Below are 20,060 nucleotides of genomic sequence, written 5' to 3'. Positions count from 1 at the left end.
GGAACTAATTCTTCCCTATATTAAAAAAATATTTTTCTACTTTTCCTGTTAATGTTATATTTTTTAAAACACCCTCTACTTTTAGATCCCCAATCTTTTTCCATAATAAAACTATTCAGTCCCAAGCGAGAGTCAAAAATCTCAATGCATTTATTTTTTTTAATTTTATTTTATTTTATTATGTTATGTTAGTCACCATACAATACATCATTAGTTTTTGATGTGGTGATCCACGATCCATTGTTTTCATATAACACCCAGTGCTCCATGCAGTACTTGCCCTCCTTAATACCCATCACCAGGCTAACCCATTTCATAGGAGAGTTTCTTCTTCATCCAGGAGAAGGGTCAAGGCCACGTTCTGCATTTCCCCTCAAAGAGCACCTCCCCCTGTCCTCAACTCAAGAGGTTTCCTCCAGAGATGGGACAGAGGAGAATTCAGAGCAGGAAAAGATTACCTCCAGCTGTGGCAGAAGGTTAAGGTCAACTCTCCCTCTGAGGGCCATTTTTGCAGGGATATTTCAGACACCAATGGTAGGCACTATCTCCTCCAACTGGCTGCTTTGGGGTCCCTTCTTCACCCCTGCCCCCAGCAGCCCTCCAGACACAGCATGGCTCTGTTGTGTCCTAAAGGCCCTCTAAGTGGCCATCTTGGATCAAGTCCCTTTAAGGTACCGCTAGGTCAGCTCTGGAAGTGCAGCCTATTCCCAAAGCAGCCAGCTGTCCAGATGGACACAGGATTCCACCTTCAGACTTCCTGCTCTGGATCCTATCATCTCTGTGCCTCGTGGTCCTCAGATGAATAGGTCCAGCTCTCTGCGTGGTCTCTTTGACTATCCTCTTAATGAGTAGAAGTGAAAAGGAAGCACCCACCTGCGCACCCCCATCAGAGCAAGGGAAAGAACATGCTACACTATTTGGACAACTGCCTTGAAGAAATCTTTTCCCCACCTGCAAGATTCTCCTTTATATAAACATACTGGGCTGAAAGAACAGATTAACCCCAAAGTGTCAGCAATTTAGCAAAACTCTATTCCGCTCTCAAGTGAAGCCTGCTGAGAAGCTGCATGTCTTGCAAGGGCTGCTGCTTCATCAGATGACCCAGTGTTCCAGGCAACACCAGCTTTGTGGCTCAGCCATGACCACCCAGGCGAGGGAAAAGGGCACATGTAGAAGGCACACCCACACTTGGACGCTTTGGCCTCAAAGTGACACGTGTCCCATCTGTTCACAGCCCATTGACCAGAAATGGTCATGTGGCCCCACCTAACTGCAAGCAGGCCAGGAAATGTAGGAAAATAGAGGAAGTATCGGTGAGCATTCCTATCCCATCCGCGACCCCCAGAATGGGTAAGGGGCTTATGGACTGAAATAAGTTTTTAATTTACAAGTTCTTCAACACGAGCGCATCTCACTTTTTTATATGGTGGTTATTGGCACCTTATGCCTTGGCTATCAGCCAAAATAGACAAAAAGAGTCCTATTATACTTGAGTTAACAGTTGAAAAGCTCACAGCACACAATGAAGAAAATTAATATGTGTGGAGCACCTCCTAGGTACCAGGCACTGTTCCATGTTGTTTACCTGCATGACCTCATTTAACCCTCAAGGACAGGAATGTTAAGATGTAGGTGGTAATGCCCCAGTCTATCACAGGAGGGAACCTGAGTCTCAGAGACTAAATACATGGGCCAAGTTCAGTTCATCCTATTGAAGGAGTCATGTTGAACATCCAGATGTAGGTTTTACAATAGCATTCTCTTCCACGTGGTTCGCATTTTTTCCATCTCAAACAAAATACACTCGATGCAGGAATCCATTCTCTCAGCATCTGACATATTCAGAAAGCCATATTATGAATTTGGGGTTAATATTAGGATCATTATCATAATTGACGATTTTCACTGGATTGTAGAAATGTAAAGCTATCACGAGGCTCCAAGTAATGACAGGTCTAATAATCATTTATTGCATTTCCATCTGTTGAATTGTTTTCAATTTCATTGTGCACTCATATGAGTCATGCCATTCATGGGATCTTGCCATAGTTGTGCCCTCAGCTTTATCCACCCTTGGCAGGTGGAAAAAACCTAAAGGGGATGGTGAGGGCAATGGATGAATAAGTTTGCCGAGCCATGCTTGACTCCTTCCCACTTGCCTACTTTTCTCACCTCCATCTTGACCTCCATCTGTTAGACACCCACTTCCTATACACCTAGAATAATGTGAACCTTAAGATATTCCAACCACAAATACCAAAGCTTCGTGCAATTTATAAGATGTTCATGCTATAAATCAAGTGACTGTGTCATACCATGGTTCCAGTCTTCATGCTTAGAAAAACCTGTGTGCGTTATTTATGTACAGGTACATAAGAACTCTAATTTGGAGAGAATCTAATGAATCGAACTGAAAGTATAGTATGTGGTTTTGAAGGAAGACAGGTCATCCTCAAAAGCATGTCCATATAACAATTCAAAGTGAGGAAACAGGGGACACCTGGGTGGCTCAGTTGGTTAAGCGTCTGCCTTTGGCTCAGGTCATGGTCCCAGGGTCCTGGGATCGAGCCACACATCTGGCTCCCTGCTGAGCATGGAGCCTGCTTCTCCCTCTATCTCTTCTGCTTCCCTGCTTATACTCCCTGCTCTCCCTGTCAAATAAATAAATAAAATATTTTTTTTTTAAAGTGAGGAAACAGGTTCCAGGCTCAACCAGTTGTCAGACCCCTTGTAGCCTATGAGGAAAAAAAAAATTCTTTTTAAATGATTCCCCAAACTTATGCAAGAATCATTGTCTATGGCTCCAGAGACTCTGGAGTGCTTAAGAAATTAGCAGTGTGGAGAGTAGAAAATACAAAACAAAATGAAGAAGAACCACATAATAGGAGTGGTTTCAAGCACTGCTGAATGACCTCTCCAAAAGCTGGCTAAAGAATCCCATGCAAGCAAACCCTAGTGTCAGGCTGAAGGCCACCTGTGTTTTCCTCCTCTCTTGAGGAAGCCCAATTCAATGCCACAAATACTTACTGAGCTATCCTGTGCAATCAACATTCTCATTTCAGGGAATGCAGTTGTGAGTGTGACATTAGCCTTGTCCTGTGTGTGTGTGGCAGCGGGGGGGTGGGGGCGTTCGGGGGATCAGACACAAACAAGGCAGAGGCCTAAGAGTAGGGCTGGACAAAAAAACAGGGCACTGGGCAGAAGTTAAAGATCATAGACCATTGGAGATTCCACCTGACTCAGCATACACACATGCGCACGTGCGTGCACGCACACACACACAGACACACTCACACACACACACTCACACACAGCAACACCGAGACAAAACTGAATATGATATGATCTTTATCCTTAAAGACTTGATGCTGTATTGGGGTGACAGACCATACAAACAAAAAGAAACATGTGGCAGGGGGTTACTTCTCAACTCTTTAAAACTACCAGTCTACTGGGGATTTTGACCTCTGAAAAAAAGCAAAGGTCAAAGTGTGGGTTATGGATTGGGGACCCAGAAAGGCAGGCAGGGTGAAGAAGGTGGGAGGGGAGCAGGGGAGAGGCAGGGCAGACATTGCTCATAGTCAGCCAACAGACAGTCCTCTCCATCTTCCTGCAGAGACTCCTTGATCACCGAGAAGGAAGAAAGTACCTCCACCCCTCCTTCCAGAATATAAATCATGATCCTTCTAAGTCAGTGTGGACTCCATTTCTCTTTACCAGAGATTGATCTTAGGGTGGGCACAGTTCTGGGCAATGATTCAGGTGAAGTCCATGGGAGACTTTCACTTGTAGAATAAAAGGACAGACTCTCCTAGAAGAAAGCTTTCTGGCACCACTCTTCTTATGGTGATGCTCTGAGCACATGGCATCCTGGTGTTGGAGCAGCCATTTTGTAACCATAGGTTTAAAGCAAAGAAGAACCAACACAAGATGGTGGAGCACAAGTATATAAAGAATCTGGGTCCTAGGGGCACCTGGGTGGTACAGTCAGTTAAGCATCTGACTCTTGGTTTCAGCTCAGGTCATGACCTCAGAGTCCTGGGATGGAGTTCCGTGTCAGGCTCAGCACTCAGCGTGGAGTCTGCTTGAGATTCTCTCTCCCTCTCCCTCCCTCTACCCCCTCACACTTGTGCTATCTCTCTCTCTCTCTAAAATAAATAAAAAATCTTCAAAAAAAAAAAAAAATCTGGGGCCTAGCTGAAATATTTGAGCCACTGAAAGACCTTGGAAATGCCTACCTATAAATTGCTTTCTAAGTTAACAATGAACACCTTCATAAATTAAGCCAACGTTCATTGAGGTTTGTTACCTGCAGGTAAAAACATCCTGACTCTGGTGGGGTAGAAAAAGCCTTAAGTACTTCTTACAGTATTTTGTAAGGGGGGGAGGGGTAATACTATTACTCCCATTTTATAGGTGAGTAAACTGAGACTCAATTTAATTAATTGTCTCAAAGTCACAGAGAATATAAGTAAATGCCCAAATGGAGATTTGACCACAGGCCTAATTCCAAAGTCTGTTCTCTTACCACTATGAAATCTTATTACCCAAAAAAGGCAGAGCTCATTCCCAGAAAATTATTTGCTTACTGACCAAGAGTCAAGAAAATGTGTATGAAAGTCTGTTGGGATGCAATTTGAATCTCTTCTCTCTTAAAGTCAACAAAAATGTACTGAGGGTCTGCTCTGGTTTGGGCACTGAGTTACAGAAAAGAACTCAACAAGCCCCCTGCTCACCATTTCAGAAGAACCACCAACCTTACATTCTAGAACAGTCTTCACCTGAATCAATATGACGTCAGACCTCAGCTGACAACCGCATGATTCAATCAGGCATCTAGAGGCAAAATATCTGGAAAACAGAAGACCGTGATTCCTGGTGAGCCTGGATACCCAGGATCCCCGTGTGCTTTTGTTGACCCTGCTTCCAAATCTTGAGCAGTCCAGGTGCCAGGGAATTAAGCGTTGCCTTGACTTGAGGCTTGCAGAGGCTAGCTAACATCCAAGGATTTAGCTCTTTAATCTCAGCGGCAGGGGAGGCAAATTTTCCAGCCTGAAACAGCAAGAGCCTTGTACATGGCTCCAGGTGTAGTCTAGGAGCAATGCTGGAAATATGTAGAATAATAATGATAGCTAATGTTAATGTTAATGTTAATGTTAATAATGCTAATTTATTGAAAGTTGGCCTTATTACAACTCTACCTTTTCCCCCCACCACCAAGATGCCAATTCCCAGAAAAAGCATCTCTTTGTGTCATATTCCCAGAAGTGCAGCATGCCCTGATTCATTCTCTCTTCTCCCGTCATTCGTGCTCCTCCCTCTCCTCCTCTCTCTCGGGTCACAGGGCTGTATTACTGGTCGGTTTCAGAGTCAAGCGGGAGGGAGAACTTTTCAAGCAAGACTCTGGCCTGAGGCTTGACTTGCTGAATATTTTTTTAAAAGATTTTATTTATCTATTTGAGAGAGAGAGAGAGAGAGAGGGAGAACAGGAGCGAGGGGAGGGGTAGAGGGAGAGGGAGAAGCTGACTCCCTGCTGAGCAGGAAGCCCAATGCGGGGCTCCATCCCAGGACCTCGAGATCATGACCTGAGCCAAAGGCAGATGCTTAACCAACTGGACTTGCTCAACATTTTTATAATGGATTGAACTGTGGCACTGAAAGCATGCTCAGCAAATTCTCCATTGAAACAAAGCATGTGAAGAAGCAGCTTTGATGGTAATGCCTGTGTTGAAATGGAAGTCCTGTACTTAGGTTCAAACATCAGTTATCTACAGGTGAAATGGGAATCAGGCTTAAAGTTGAGTATGTATTTAAAAGTCAGATTTTTTTGTTTTGTTGCATTGGCTTAAATTACATATATTTTTTTTTTATTTTCACGGCATGTCACAATTAAAAAGGAACTTGAGTGTCATCAACTCTTATGGAACATCCATGAGGTTCTACTCACTGTCCTATTGTGGTAGGCAGATGTCTAAAGATGTCTACATCCTAACCCGTAGAGCCTACGAATATACTATGCTAAATGGCAGGAGAGAGTTAAGGTTGCTTATCAGCTAACCTTAAAGTAAAGAAATTGTCCTGGATTATTTGGGTAAGCCAAATGTACACAAGGTCCTTGAAATGTGGAAGAAGGCAGAAGGTCAGAGTCTGAGAGCAATTCAAAAACGTTATGCTGCTGCCATTGAAAATTGAGGTAGTAGGGGCGCCTGGGTGGCTCAGTCGGTTAAGTGTCTGCCTTCCGCTCAGGTCATGATCCCGGGGTCCTGGGATCGAGCCCTTTGTCGGGCTCTCCGCTCAGTGGGGAACCTGCTTCTCCCTCTCCCTCTGCCCCTCCACCCCCACTTATGTTCTCATTCTCTCTGCTCTCTCTCTCTCAAATAAATAAATAAAAAATCTTTAAAAAAACACTGAGGCTCACAGGGATTAAATGACTTGCCCAAGGCCACATGGCTATTCAGTGACAAAGCAAAATTCAAACCCAAGTCCGTCTGACTACAGACCCCAGGATTTTGCTGTGTCCTATGCTCTGCACCAGTAGCATATACACTGCAGGCCACCGCCCACTAGTCCCGAAGAGAATATAGGGAGAAGTAACTTTTAAAGATTAAGTGAGAGTAGCAAATGAAAAAAGGCATGAGAAGAGAAAAGGAGAGATGGAGAGAGAGGAGGGGAGGAGGAGAGTGATGGAACTGCACCGCAGATGCTACGGGTATGTTTTAGATATATGTCTGCACATAATGTAAAAGTTATTTCCTACTGCAGTCAAAATAACAATATTTTGAAAGACACTGCTCTACAACACACCCACTGGAGAGCAAGAGAAAATATGGCCCAGCTCCTGTCTTTGGGAATATCCATAATCTAAAGAGAGATTCATAACAAGCCACAGGAATGCATGTAGATGGGGCTGGGTCAGCTACAATCTGCCAGAGAATCCCAGCGCACGCGCCAGGCTCTCATCAACCCAACTGCCTCCTGAAGGTCCACGGAGGCCCCTCAGGAGCTCACAACGACGCGTGTGACACAGACACACTGCATTTGCCACAAAACCACTTCTCACCCCCAGCCTGCTGCTGTAGCTAACACCATTACTCCACCTGTTTGTTCAAAATGGAGGTAATAGCATCTCCTGTCCCTTTCATCTCTCGTCACCAAAACCAGTAGATGCTGCCTCCTAAATCCCCAAATCATCCATTTCTCTCATCCCTATTGCCATGGCCTCCAGAGCCTCCCTCCCACCTGCCCGGCTGCCCGCCACGTCCTCCCAGCCAACCTCCCCCAGCCCACTCCCTCCCTGCCCAGCCCAGGCTGCATTCTGCCACTGCGGCCAATCCCATCATGTTTCCTCCCTCCCACCCTCCCCGGCTTTTCCTTTGTAAGGCATTTTACAAGGTCAACATTTGCCCCCCAGAGTCCCCATTTCCAACCACTTCCCATAGCACACAGACTCTACAGCAACTCCCCAAAAGTCCCCACGGACGCCATCAGTTTTCATGCCCTGCAAATTTTCAAACCCTGCATACTTTTTTCTTTCCCTGGAGTGGGTTGTTTTCGTCTTTGTTTTTGTTTTCCCAGTTTCCCTCCATCCAGCAAGGCTGGAAAACAACTTTCCTGACTCCCTTAGGCAAAAGAAATCGTATCCTCTGCTGAGCCCGCACATCTGTGTGAACCTATTTCTCTTACAATATTAACCCATATGTATCCTACTTCCTTCTCCAGTGTTTCCAGGGCAGGGACCATGTCTCAGCTCTATTTTGTCCCCAACCCCTAGTTCAGGGACCGGGGCATGGTGAGCCTTTCCAAAGAAGAAGTAAATGATGGTTGGAAGGTAAACTAGGAGCTCCAGACCTTGACATGTGTCTGCCTCTTCAGCATTTCCTTCTGCAAGTCTCCCATGGCCCACAGTCCTACATGTTCAGAAGTGGACTCTCGATTCTCCTCCTGAACCTGATCCACATCCGGAAGGCTCCACCTCTGTTATGCCGTCCTGGAGCCAGGAACCTGGTCGATCTCCCTGTCCACTTCTCCTCGTGTGGATAACGGGCCAACATTCATTCACCCCCAACAAGCAGGCACCATGCATTAGCTTCTCTGTATTCTCACCATCATCTCCGCCTCTACCGATGATACAGTTTTTTGCTATGCCGTCCACATCCGTATTTGCCCACCCCACACTCCAATCCATTCTGCAAACAGCAGTCAGTGTAATTAGAGAGTGAAAGAGATCTGATCATCTCTCCTACAAAATACACTCTCCCCTTTAATACCCTTCAGCAGCTCCAAATCTTGAGATGAAGGTCAATTTTTCTCTTTTTCTATTTTTTTTTTCCAATGGCACACAAAGCCCTGCTCAGTCTAGCTCCTGCAGACTTCTCTAGAAGTCTGGTCACACCAGCTTTCTCCTGGTTATTATGCCTTCCACCTCTGGGCTTTCGTGAAGCTTCCTCTGCTTAGAACCTGGTGAGCAGGGACAATTCCTTTAAAGAGGACATTATTCTTGCCTCAGTGTAATCAGTTCTTCTTCCCAAAGCACCATATAGTTTTCTTTTCTTTTTTTTTTTAAGAGTTTATTTATTTATTTGAGAGAGTGAGAGAGAGAGAGCATGAGCAGGGGAGGGGCAGAGGGAGAAGCAGGCTCTCTGCCGAGCAGGGAGCTAGACACCAGGTGATCCCAGGACCCTGGGATCATGACCTGAGCCAAAGGCAGACACTTAACCGACTGAGCCACCCAGGCATCCCCAGTAGTTTTCCTTTCTAATACTTAGCAAGCAGCCAGTTTTACATTTTATTTGTATGTGTGTTTGACTGATGTCTGTCTACTGGACTCTAAGCTTGCTAAGGGCAGGGACCCTATCTATCTGGTTCATCCTTCTCTCTCCAGCTGCTAGCCTGGCACACTGTAAAGGCTCACCTAACATTTGATCAGTGGAAGGATTTAATCAGTGGTGTTGACTGCTTTGCAGAGCATCAGTTTCCCAGAAAAGTTCCTGGGGACCTGGCGGGAGCCAGAGGGAGACAGAGCAGACACGGCAGGTGAACTCAGGACTCCATGCCCCACTTCGCCTAAAGAAGATCTGCGTGGGTCTGATTTAGATGCTGGGTCTCCGCATGAAAGTTTATTTTGAATGTGGAAGATTAAACCTAATAAGCAGGAATGTGGAGGAAAGGGATTGATAACAAAGGGGCAGCATGAGAGAATTTGGAGGATGGTAGAATGGATTTGCATCTTGAATGAGCAGTAGTTACACAATTGTATGCCTTTGTTAAAACTCATAGAATGTGCTTTAAAGCAAATAAAAGGAAGAAAGACTTGATTGCCTTCGGAAGTTATTTCCAGATTCATAAGATTGAAGGAATTTCATAGCATGACCAAAAATATGTATTTCATGACCAAACGCATACACACACGAACACAGAGCTTAGGACCCTGGAACTTGATTTTCTGCACACATCCAAAGACCAGACTAGCTTGGGTGGGAGGCATGAAGCCATTTTTCCCCATGACAAAATCAAAAAATTATTTCTGACCCGCTTTTTTTTTAAAGATTTTATTTATTTATCTGAGAGAGAGAAATAGCGCACAAGCAGGGCATAGGAAGAGGCAGAGGGAGAAGCAGACTCCCCACTGAGTGGGGAGCTCGACACGGGGCTCGATCCCAGGACCCTGGGATCATGACCTGAGCGGAAGGCAGACGTTTAACCAACTGAGCCACCCAGGCGCCCTGATTTCCAACCCACTTAAATATGTCAACTATTAGAGCAGACTTGTTTTACGAAATCGGTAACAAATACTTAAAACCACATATTATATACAGTAACATGCTGATTTAGAAATGTTGCTTTCTTCACTCCCACATTTTATGAAACAGCTCTTTTCCTGGAACTCTTCATACACATTGCTGACAACAGGGCCTGCTGTCACCAAAGCCATTTTTTGAGCCACAGAACACAAAATGTTTTTCCAAACGCATCATCTCCTTTCCCATAATTGTTGTTTAAGACATGGCCTTTTTTTGAATCGACACGATGTTGTCACTAGACAATTTTTGTTAGTCTCGTCATTCTATTCACGATGGCCACAAAGCAAGTCTTGTCAGCTGTAGTGCTTGTCATCCGGACCTGATGATTGTGGTGAGGACGTGCCCTGTGGGCCGCAGGAGGATTAGCAGCATCCCTGGCCTCTGTCCACGAGTTGTGGTAGCACATCCCACCCCTATCAGTCATGACAGTCAAAATGTCTCCAGAAATTGCCAAATGGCTCCCAGGGGGACATCACCCCCAGATAAGAACCATTGCCGGAGTGACCTCTTACCATTGTATGACAGGATTTTACAATTATCTGTTCACAACAACCCCAATATTTTGAATTGTAAGGTCAAATACCCAGAAACTGTTACTAATATTGTTAGAAACTCCTTTGCCTCATCTCTCATTGGTTCTATTCTTTGAATCTATAGTACTTTCAAAGTAGCACCAACTAAAGGATTTAAACTACTGCCAAGTGATGTGTCTTCCCCAAGTAGAGATTGGTTGTATATCCTGTGTAAGGACTTAAATATAAAAGGATTCTTGCTCTTTTGAGAATGAATTCTGGGGAAACTTCACTTGAGATGCAGGCACACAGGATAACCCAGGGTAATCTCACCTACGACATTCTCACGAGTGAGCATCCAGCCTCTGCTTGAATACCTCAAGTGACAGAGGGCTCACTACTTCACCTGGTAATTCTGATGGAATAGTTCCTTTTTATAATTAGCTCATATGTCCCTGCCCAGAACTCCTAGATGTCAGGCCAACCTCAGGACAAAGTCTTCCTCTTGGCAACATGGCAACACTTTATCTAAAGACAACAAATACATTCTCACCTTCCTTGTTTCCTAGATCCCCTAGCTCCTTCACTGTTACTCATAAGACACCTTTTCTCACTAGGAGTTCATCCAAGGCCTCGTCAACGGTCTCTTAGAAAGTATAGCTCAGGGGGGACCTGGTGGCTCAGTCAGTTAAGCTTCTAATTCTTGGTTTCAGCTCAGGTCGTGATCTCAGGGTCATGAGATCGAGCCCCACGTGGGTCTCCATGGTCAGGAGGGAGTAGGCTTGAGATTCTCTCTCTCCCTTTGCCCCTCCCCCCCACTCTTTCTCTCTCTCTCTCTCTCTCTTTCTTTCTCAAATAAATAAATAAATAAATCTTTAAAAATAAGTGTGGCTCAGAATTAACCCTGGTGGATTCTGCAGACAGAGGGACGGGACTTCCAGCATCTACATTCTGGACACTTTGCAGGCTAGAACTAGTCAGCTTTTTTTAAAAAAGGGGTCACACCATTTTACAATATTCAGCTTAGGGGCTGTAAAAATTCACTAAATGCCACATAAATAACTACTTCATCTTTCATTAAGTGTACTAAAGAACAATAGTGGATGCTCTTCTGAACTTAATCTTGCCCAACAAAGAGAGAGGCTTTAGTGAAATGAAAAGGTCACAAGAGAAAGTGACCACATGCTATCTAGAGAGCCCCCTTTCTTCTACAGATACACAGAGGGAGAGAGAGACAGAGACAAAGAGAGAAAGAAAGAGACAGAGACAGAGGAAGAACAAGAGATTAAGAGATGGAGAGAAAAATGCCAGCTTCTTATTAGTACTGTTTTTGGTACAGTGTTATTTAGGCTTTATCTGGTGGTCCGCTGTGAGTCTCAGATTCTTTACTTATGTAGCCATGCAAACCCACCCCTGCTCCACTGGGTTTTGAAGATAAGTCACAATGTTCTGAGGATCAGATGCGATGATACTCTGCATCCTTTAACTGCAGAGCATGAAAAAAAAAATGAAGCTAAATTTCTGCTGTAGACTGAATATCCAGGGCCTATTGCTCCTAAGACTTTATCCCAGATAGTGCTGAATTAGATGATTTGAAGTTAAAAGCCACTCCCTAACATGAGTAGCAACAGCAGAGCAGGTACAGAAGTCTATCTCATAATGATGCCTACCACTAAACTGAATGAAGTCTGATGACTTCAAATTTCTATCTGGCCTTATAATTTTCCCTCACCCATGAGTTAAACACCCAATAACTGTGGATTAACTAATAACCCTGGATAAAGATGCTTGGAAGAGGCCATAGCTGGTGTTGGCAACGCTGCGAAGTAAGTTACATGTGTGTTTGAGGATCTCTCCTCCCAACCACTGATCTTTCTTTTTCAGGAAATCAGCCAGTGCCCTCTGGTTACTTTCCCCATGTAATGCAATCAAAACGGGCTTCTGGGGGTGCCTGGGTGGGTCAGTCGGTTAAGCCTCTGACTCTTGATTTCAGCTCAGGTCATGATCTCGGGGTCTTGAGATCGAGTCCTGCATCGGGCTCCAAGCTGGGTGTGGAGGCTGCCTGAGATTCTCTCGCTCCCTCTCTCTCTGCCCCTCCCCCTAAATAACGGGCCTTTAGTAATAGCCCCTGACCTCTGAAACATTGCCAACCAACTCTTTTTTTGATGATTTCCCTGGCCCATGGTCCAGCTCCCCCAAGCCCAGCTGAACACCGTTGTTGACTGGTATTCACACAGCAGGTGTCTCCTGGTTAATGCATGGCGTCACTGTGGACAGATTCCTAACCCAAAGGAAAGACTCACAGAGGCAGTCCAGACAGGAAGGCAGTCCTAGAAGGTGGATGATTTTGACAGTGCCCTCTACTCTAGGTAGGTGAGCCTCTGCTCTGTGATGGGAAGCCCTGGGCGAGGGCTGTCTGTTTGCTTTGGGTTGCGGATTTTTTTTTTAACAATTTACAAGCCCTTTAGTTTAAGGATCTTATTACCTCAGCTATTTCTTCAAGTGTTCAAATTATCGATCACCTCATCTGAACCGGTAGATAAGCTTAATTCTCACATCTGCAGCAGCAGGCAAGGGGCAGAGGCTTAGAACCACCTAATCTGCCCATCAGAGTTTTAATTTCCTCCACGGAGCCGCAGAGAAGACGATGAAGCCATGAGCGATCCGCAGGCAGCTGGTAAACAGCCACCCTTCCTGCTCCTGAGCAGAGATCCAATACCAATTTAGTCTTATCTGTCCAGAAAATCATTACTTGAAGACTTGAAAAGGTTAAGAGAGTTCCAGTTTTCATTTCTTATACTTTCATCTGCAGCACAAAGAGAAGGAGGAATCTGACAAGCATGGGGCTAATTTGGTTCACTCAAGCACCCGCAGGGAAAATATTCAGATTTTCTCTACAAGGGTCAAAGGGAAGCTATAATTCATGGCACACTCTGTCCCTCTCTGTGCTGGCAAAAACTCAGCCTTCGAGATAAATTAGAGGTGGTGAGTGCTGGATGGAGGGGAGTATAAATTGTGAAAAAGCCAGCTGGGCCTTTTATTCAACTAAAGCAACTCTTGAGCACCTACTGTGTGCCAAGCACTTCACATTGTGTACCTCAAGGGCTCACAGCTGAGGGAGGGTCAGGTAAGTAAACCACGGCTTAGAGAACGGATTGTGTTTTATAGAAGAAATAGTGAGGCCAGTAAAACAGCAGTAGGGATGGAGGGTATGTACAAATAGAAGGCACTGGGTGAGTAGAAGCATTGGATTTTAAAGCAGCAAGGCATTCAGAAAACCATTCTCAGCTGGTACGGGAGAAAGAAGTCATGTCCTTGAAAGATCTACAGAGAAAACATATCTTACAGACTTTGACCACAGGCATCTAACATTGGCAGGGCATCCAAGAAGTGGCCCTGATGACCCAAAGCTTAGAGTCCAATTTAAAAGCAAAGACATATGTAACGATCAGGATTAGTTAAGGAATCCTTGCATGGTGCCGACTCTAAGCCCAAAAGTAGAGCTCAGTGCAGGCCAGAAAAATCAGAGAAGAAAATCCGGAGTAGACATGCTAGGCCATGGAGATTCAGCATAAGAGGGAAGAAAGAGGGAGAGTATACAAGGCAGAGGGGACAGATGAGGAAAAACACATTGGTAGAAATAAGCCAGACAAGGAACAAGCAGCTGCTAGGCTTGTGTTGGGAACTAGCAGACATTAATATTATGGGGCCTAAAATCCATAACCGCAGGAGTCGTACACAAGCAGGCTGAGCATATGCTCAGCTGAATGGCAGGGTTTTGAAATCTGTTCCTTCCCCTTCCTTCCCTGTTTGACCCAGAGATAGTCTGCCTTCCCTCTTCTGTTCTCCAAGGTCAGCACTTTGGTGATAGAGAATGTCCTTCACCCCTTATCTCAGAAAGAGGTCCCTCGCAGGTGCTGCCACAGACTCAGAGATGAAAGGTATAGATCAGGGGAAATGAAGCCCTCCATCCCCACGTTTTCCCATTTTATAGATGAGGATGCAGAGGCCCAGAGAGAGACACTAACTTACTTCTGGCCAAGACCATGCACCTAACTTTGATAGACAGGGGCACTGAATAGGGCCTGGAAGGGCATGTGGTCAGCAGCAGATTGAAAGCAGGTAGGGAAAGAGGAACGGAGGGCTGTGGTCTGACCTGTAGGAGAGAACACGAGCTGACAGCAAGAGAATAAAGACCTCGGGTATTGAGAAGAGAAGAAAATGATGAGAAGCTCTACTAATCTTTTTTATTATTATTATTTTTTGTATTTTATGATGTGTGGACACCTTTTTTTTCTTTTAAAGATTTTATTTGTTTATTTGACTGGGCAGAGAGAGAGAGAGAGAGCACAAGCAGGGGGAACGGCAAGCAGAGGGAGAAGCAGGCTCCCCGCCGAGCAGGGACCCCAATGTGGGACTCGATCCCTGAGATCATGACCTGAGCCAAAGGCAGACGCCTAACCAACTGAGCCACCCAAGTACCCCTGATGTGTTGACATCTTAAAAAACTTGTTGGCCAGGAAGAGACTGCCCCTCTCAGGGCTAGCCAATTCCTAAACATAATAAAGGGCTCAGCCCAGAACATACCTTTCATATGCAAACTAATCCAGAGGTATATTCCAAACCACCTCCTCTGTCTACTTTGCAGACTCCAGAACGCAATTTAACTCTGGCCTGATCACCCCAGGGCCAGATACCAACCAGACAGCTGGGGACAGCCCTGATGCCCCAAAGCCCACCAAAATTATTCAAACTATCTCCTCCTAAGATATTTACCTTGCCCTGCCCTTTGGAAACCTAAAAATGAAGGCTGTGGCCTAGGTTTTCCCCCTTGCTCCTGCTTCTGCCTCCCGATCAAACCTGGTGGGTCCCCATGTGGCCCTGCAGGGCATGGCGTAACTCCTGTTCTCAGGGAATGGAAGTAAGAAAAGTTCTTCCTTCAATGACACTGGTCTCTGTGTCATCATTCAGTCCCCTTTATAAATTAAGACCAGGGTACAGATCATGGGCCCAGATAACATTTTATCTTGAAATGAAATTTTACCTCCAAAGCATCCTCTCTGGTACAAGACTACAGATAATCTCTTAGATCTGAAGAGCCCAGCCAAAATGAAGCAGAACAAGTTTACTATTTCCAGAGACTAATAATGTATTCCTCATCGATAAATTGATTTTTAAATAGCAACATTAATAGAGCAGTTTAAAAATGAGCTACATTTTTTTAAATTAAAACAGGTTCAAAAGATCCAAAAGGGTAGCTGGCAGAAGAGTAATTTTATGTTATTTATTAAACACAATGAATAAGCCCTTGTGGAATACCTTCAGCTTCACAAAAATCCAATGTGATAAATAGCAGGTGCAGGGAAAATGTCCATTGTCAGAGATACAAAGAGAAATGAACACACTTTGCCTAATTGTGACAGGTGTGCAGTTTTGCAAGATTATAAAGTGAGTATGATCCCAGGTACACATGGCAAGTGGTCTCCTCAGAAAGGAAGAAGGGCTCAGATTCCCGGGCAGAAGAACAAAAGCAGAGGATAGGTGACCGTACAGAGCTAGCATGAAGTGACTCAGCAGACCACCAGCGTTCTGCCTTCCTTCCTTAGAAAAGGAGGCTCTGACATTTTAGTCGGGCAAATGGCCATCCAGAGAAGGTTGCACCCTGCAGGATCGGTAAAGCCATGGGATTGACTCTTGAGTGAAGTGTAAGGTGATGTCTTGTGTGGGATTTCCAGGATGTGTCCTTAAAACAGAGGGACAAGCCTGTTTTCTCCCTTTTCCTCATCCTCCTTTCAGGAATGTGAAATGACAGTTGGATGTCAAGCAGCCATTGTGAATCGTGATGATAGAAGCCACACCCAAGGTACGGGAGATACAGGAGAACATTTTGCTGGAAGGTGTCTGGGTTCCTGAGGATCATGAAGCCAACAGAGAGCCTGGAACCTTCCACTTCCTAACTATCCATAAGAGAAAAATAGACTTTATGTTGTTTGAGCCACTGCCATATTGGGGGGAGCAGGGGGAGGGGGTGTTTCCTAACAAACACAAGGGTAAGGAAGTTAATTATTTGAGACGGCTCTCCTTCTCAGCAAAGCAGAAGGTACTATTGTTAGCTGGGAGGAAAGAATGAGGAATAGATGTGGTAAAGGCAGAGTGGGTCCCAAGGGGACATAACAGATAATCAAGAGAACAGAACTAGAAGGAGTTTTCTGTGGAATCGGGTCCCCAGTAGAGAAAGGAGGGCGTGGATATTTATCAGACTCAGACAGTCTCATCTCAGTTTTCCACAACAGTGCACATGTGTAAATAGATACCAGAAGTAAACACTGGGAAATGGAATACAGACACGGGGAGTCATGTGTGGTTAGGGATTGTCATGGCAGGCACAGCTGAAATGCTGGGGGAATAAGAAAACTGTGGGTGCCTGTAAAAGTACAGACAAATATGAGCTTCTGGATAAGAGAATTCAAACAAAGAAAGAAAGAGAATAGGGGGCAACCAAGGTTCAGGGCCATGATAAGGGTAAAATCATATTCAGAGGAAGGAGGAATGTGGGAGTGCCAGAAGGTGGCTGTTAGGGTCCTGAGCTTTCACAGTCGGGCAGTGCCTCGAGGAACTAAAATTAGAGAAGAGGGAGAGAAGGATCTGTGGATGGGAGGCCTGCCCTCCTTCTCCATTTCAACCGAAGCAGACCTCACTTTATAATTATATACATTATATCCATATATTTTGGAGTTCAGCATAAAATTCCATTCAGAAAGAGGTGGGGTTTTTTTGCATTTCAATAATCTTATTGAAAGATATATCTCTTAGTACCAAAACATAGAGGTTTCTAATGCTAAAAGAAGGGGAAAAAGGAAAAAGTGGAAGAAGAAGGAAAAGATGCAAAAGTAGTAGGAACAGCAGAAACAGTAGCAGTAGAAAGTAAAGTAGTAATGTGCAAACTTCAAAGCCAAAGTAATTCTTCCCGCTCGGTGCTATACATGCACCAGAAACACCAAAGAAAGACCACCTGGATGCGTCCGGCAGAGTCCCAGCAAGAAACAGATGACATACTCAAAAGGAGTGATTGAGAACTATTTTCAGAGGTGTCCAGAGTTTGGGGAATGCACAAACAGGTGGTGAAACATTCCAAGGCTAGCAATAGTGGGGAACCCTCACCATTCCTACACCTGAAGAGGCCATTAGAGGGAGCAGCTGAGTCAGGCTGCAGAAGGCTGTTGAAGGTCCTGGCCTCCAGTGAAAGAATGCAGTGATTGCCAGCCCGTTGGCCAGCAAGGGGGGAGCGCCGGCAATAAATTCCCTAGCTTCTATCTCTTCTCATTATCCTATCTCCTGCTGGCTTTTCCTGCTGGCCAAATCCAACAGAAACCAGAGAACAAGGGAGCCCAATTAGGAGAGTCCATAGAGGCCAGGTTTCCAGGAGGACACAGAGTATGGTGGAAATGGCAGAAAGTGCAGTCTCGGCTAATAGAGAAGCTCCTGCATGTTCCATTCACAACCCCTCTACTGAGAATCCGCTTTCCCTCATTTTTCATGCAAGCGTGCCATGCTGACATATCCCGTAAAGAAGTCTAAGTCTCCATGCCTGGTGGCTGGCAGGTGGGTAGAAACAAGGATGCACAATCCTTCTCCTGATTCCCTGAATATTCACTGAATTAAATATCTATTGCTGCATAACAAATTACCCCCAAACTTAGCAGCTGTAAACAGCATACCTTCATTATCTCATAGTTTCCATGGGTCAGGAATTTGGGAACAGCATAGAGAGCTAGTTCTGGCTCAGAGTCTGTCATGAGGTTGCGTCATGGTGTTAGCCAGGGCTGTTGTCATCTGAGAACTTGATAAGGCTGGAGAATCTACTTCAAAAATGGCTTGTTCGCATGACTGTTGGCAATGGACTTCTCGCCATAGGGCTGCTTGGTATGTCAGCTGGCTTCCGCCAAAGGGAGCAATCCAAAAGACACGGACAGAGAGAGCAAAGACCAAGCCACAATACTTTTTATGACCTAGTTTCTGGAACCATATTCTGTCACTTTCTCTCCTGCCTTATTCTGTTCTTTATAAGCAGGTCACCAAATGTAGCCCACACTCAGGGGAAGTGGGGAGGATGAAGAGTAGGCTCCACCTCTTGAAGGAAGAAGAGCTGAAAAATTTGTGCACATACTTTAAACCACCACACCCACATCTACCCGTACCCATTAGCTTTATTGTTCTCTTTCTTGCTAATCCTGCCTGCCAGGGATCATATTGTACAGCCCCTTCTGCATCGAGAGGCAAGAGACACAATTCCACTGTAGGAGGTGCCTTAGAGTTTACCTGGTAAGACGCCACAAAGATGGAGGGAACCCAAGAACTCAAAAGAAGAAGAAAGAAGAAGAAGAAGAAGAAGAAGAAGAAGAAGAAGAAGAAGACAAAGAAGAAGAAGAAGAAGAAGAAGAAGGAGAAGAAAGGGAGTTGCACAGCCATGTTTTCTTACTAATTAGAAAAAAAAATTATAATAAAAGGTGTATTTTATTTTTGCTATTCCCTTTCTCAAAAAAAAAAAGATAAGTATAATAACTAGGCAGAAAAACAAACCATGTTAAAAATGACTCTAAGAAGTTCAGACAACTTTTAAGTTGGAGCCCAACACAATGAACTCTCAAAATTTGGGATGACTTTTCTTTATTTGTTTGTATGATTGTTCGTTATAGAAGGGGGAAAGGAGTGGAAGAGTCATGTGCCAGGAGGGAAAGACAACATTTTGAAAATAAAATGTCACAGCTTTTTGTGGAATGAAGAGATTTGGATTTATTGATAAAGACCAAAGTTTAAAACACTGCCAAACAGGAACATATTTGGTATTTGTTTTTAAGTCTCACATTATTTACAGTTACTACTGAAATGTTGATAACATTCTCAAGCACAAAGAAATTGATTCTCACACATTTACTTACAGCTTCTGGTAGTTTATGAGTTTCCGGTAAATACAATGTCTGTCTTGTCTTCAACTTTTACACATTCATTTGCCGGTCTAAGATAGAGATAATCACAGACTTTGTTCTTTCCTTGTGACAGATGCATAAAACAGAAGTCACACAAACATAACGATGCAATCTATACATTTGTCAGTGTCTGCGTTCCCTCCATATGTTCATTCATTGCATCAACAACTCTGATCACACTTACGTGGAATCCCAATTTTGTAGCAATGTGATCACAGCATCTGAGCGACCTTGAAAGGTCATTTCCTTCACATCCTATCTGAGATAGTCATCTCAGGCCCCCACATAAATCATTGTTAAAAACCTAAAAAAAAAAAAAAAAAAGGAAAGTTTCCAACCTCTTTTAGTAAACCTTTTTTCCTTTTTTTTTTTTTTTTTTAAACAGTCTACACAGTAAGATTCTTATTTTTGATGTCTTGGAAACTGTTTATGGGAATGTTGGCGTTTGCCCATTCAGCTTCAGTAAAGGCTTTTGTAATGTGAATGAACATCCTCTAATTTGTCTTTGTGCTCCATTTAGATTTCTGCATGTTGGATTTTATTAAAGAAGAGCCCACTTAAGAGTTTGATACATGCAGCACTCACACCAAGAGTGCTCAAAGCCTGGTGAATGATCCTCCAATGGCAGGCTCAGGAGTCCTAAGAGCCAACGTTGTCTTTTGTCACCACACTCTCTCTGATGACAGGAGGCTCATTCTGTGCCTCCATGTCTCCCTGTTTTTCACTGTCACGTGGAAATGGGGAGGCCAGTCCTCGATTTT

Source organism: Neomonachus schauinslandi, chromosome 3 (genome assembly GCF_002201575.2).
Source record: "Neomonachus schauinslandi chromosome 3, ASM220157v2, whole genome shotgun sequence".
In the NCBI taxonomy this organism is placed as follows: Eukaryota; Metazoa; Chordata; class Mammalia; order Carnivora; family Phocidae; genus Neomonachus; species Neomonachus schauinslandi.
The sequence above is the reverse complement of the archived record's forward strand: the minus strand, read 5'-3'. Positions refer to the sequence as shown.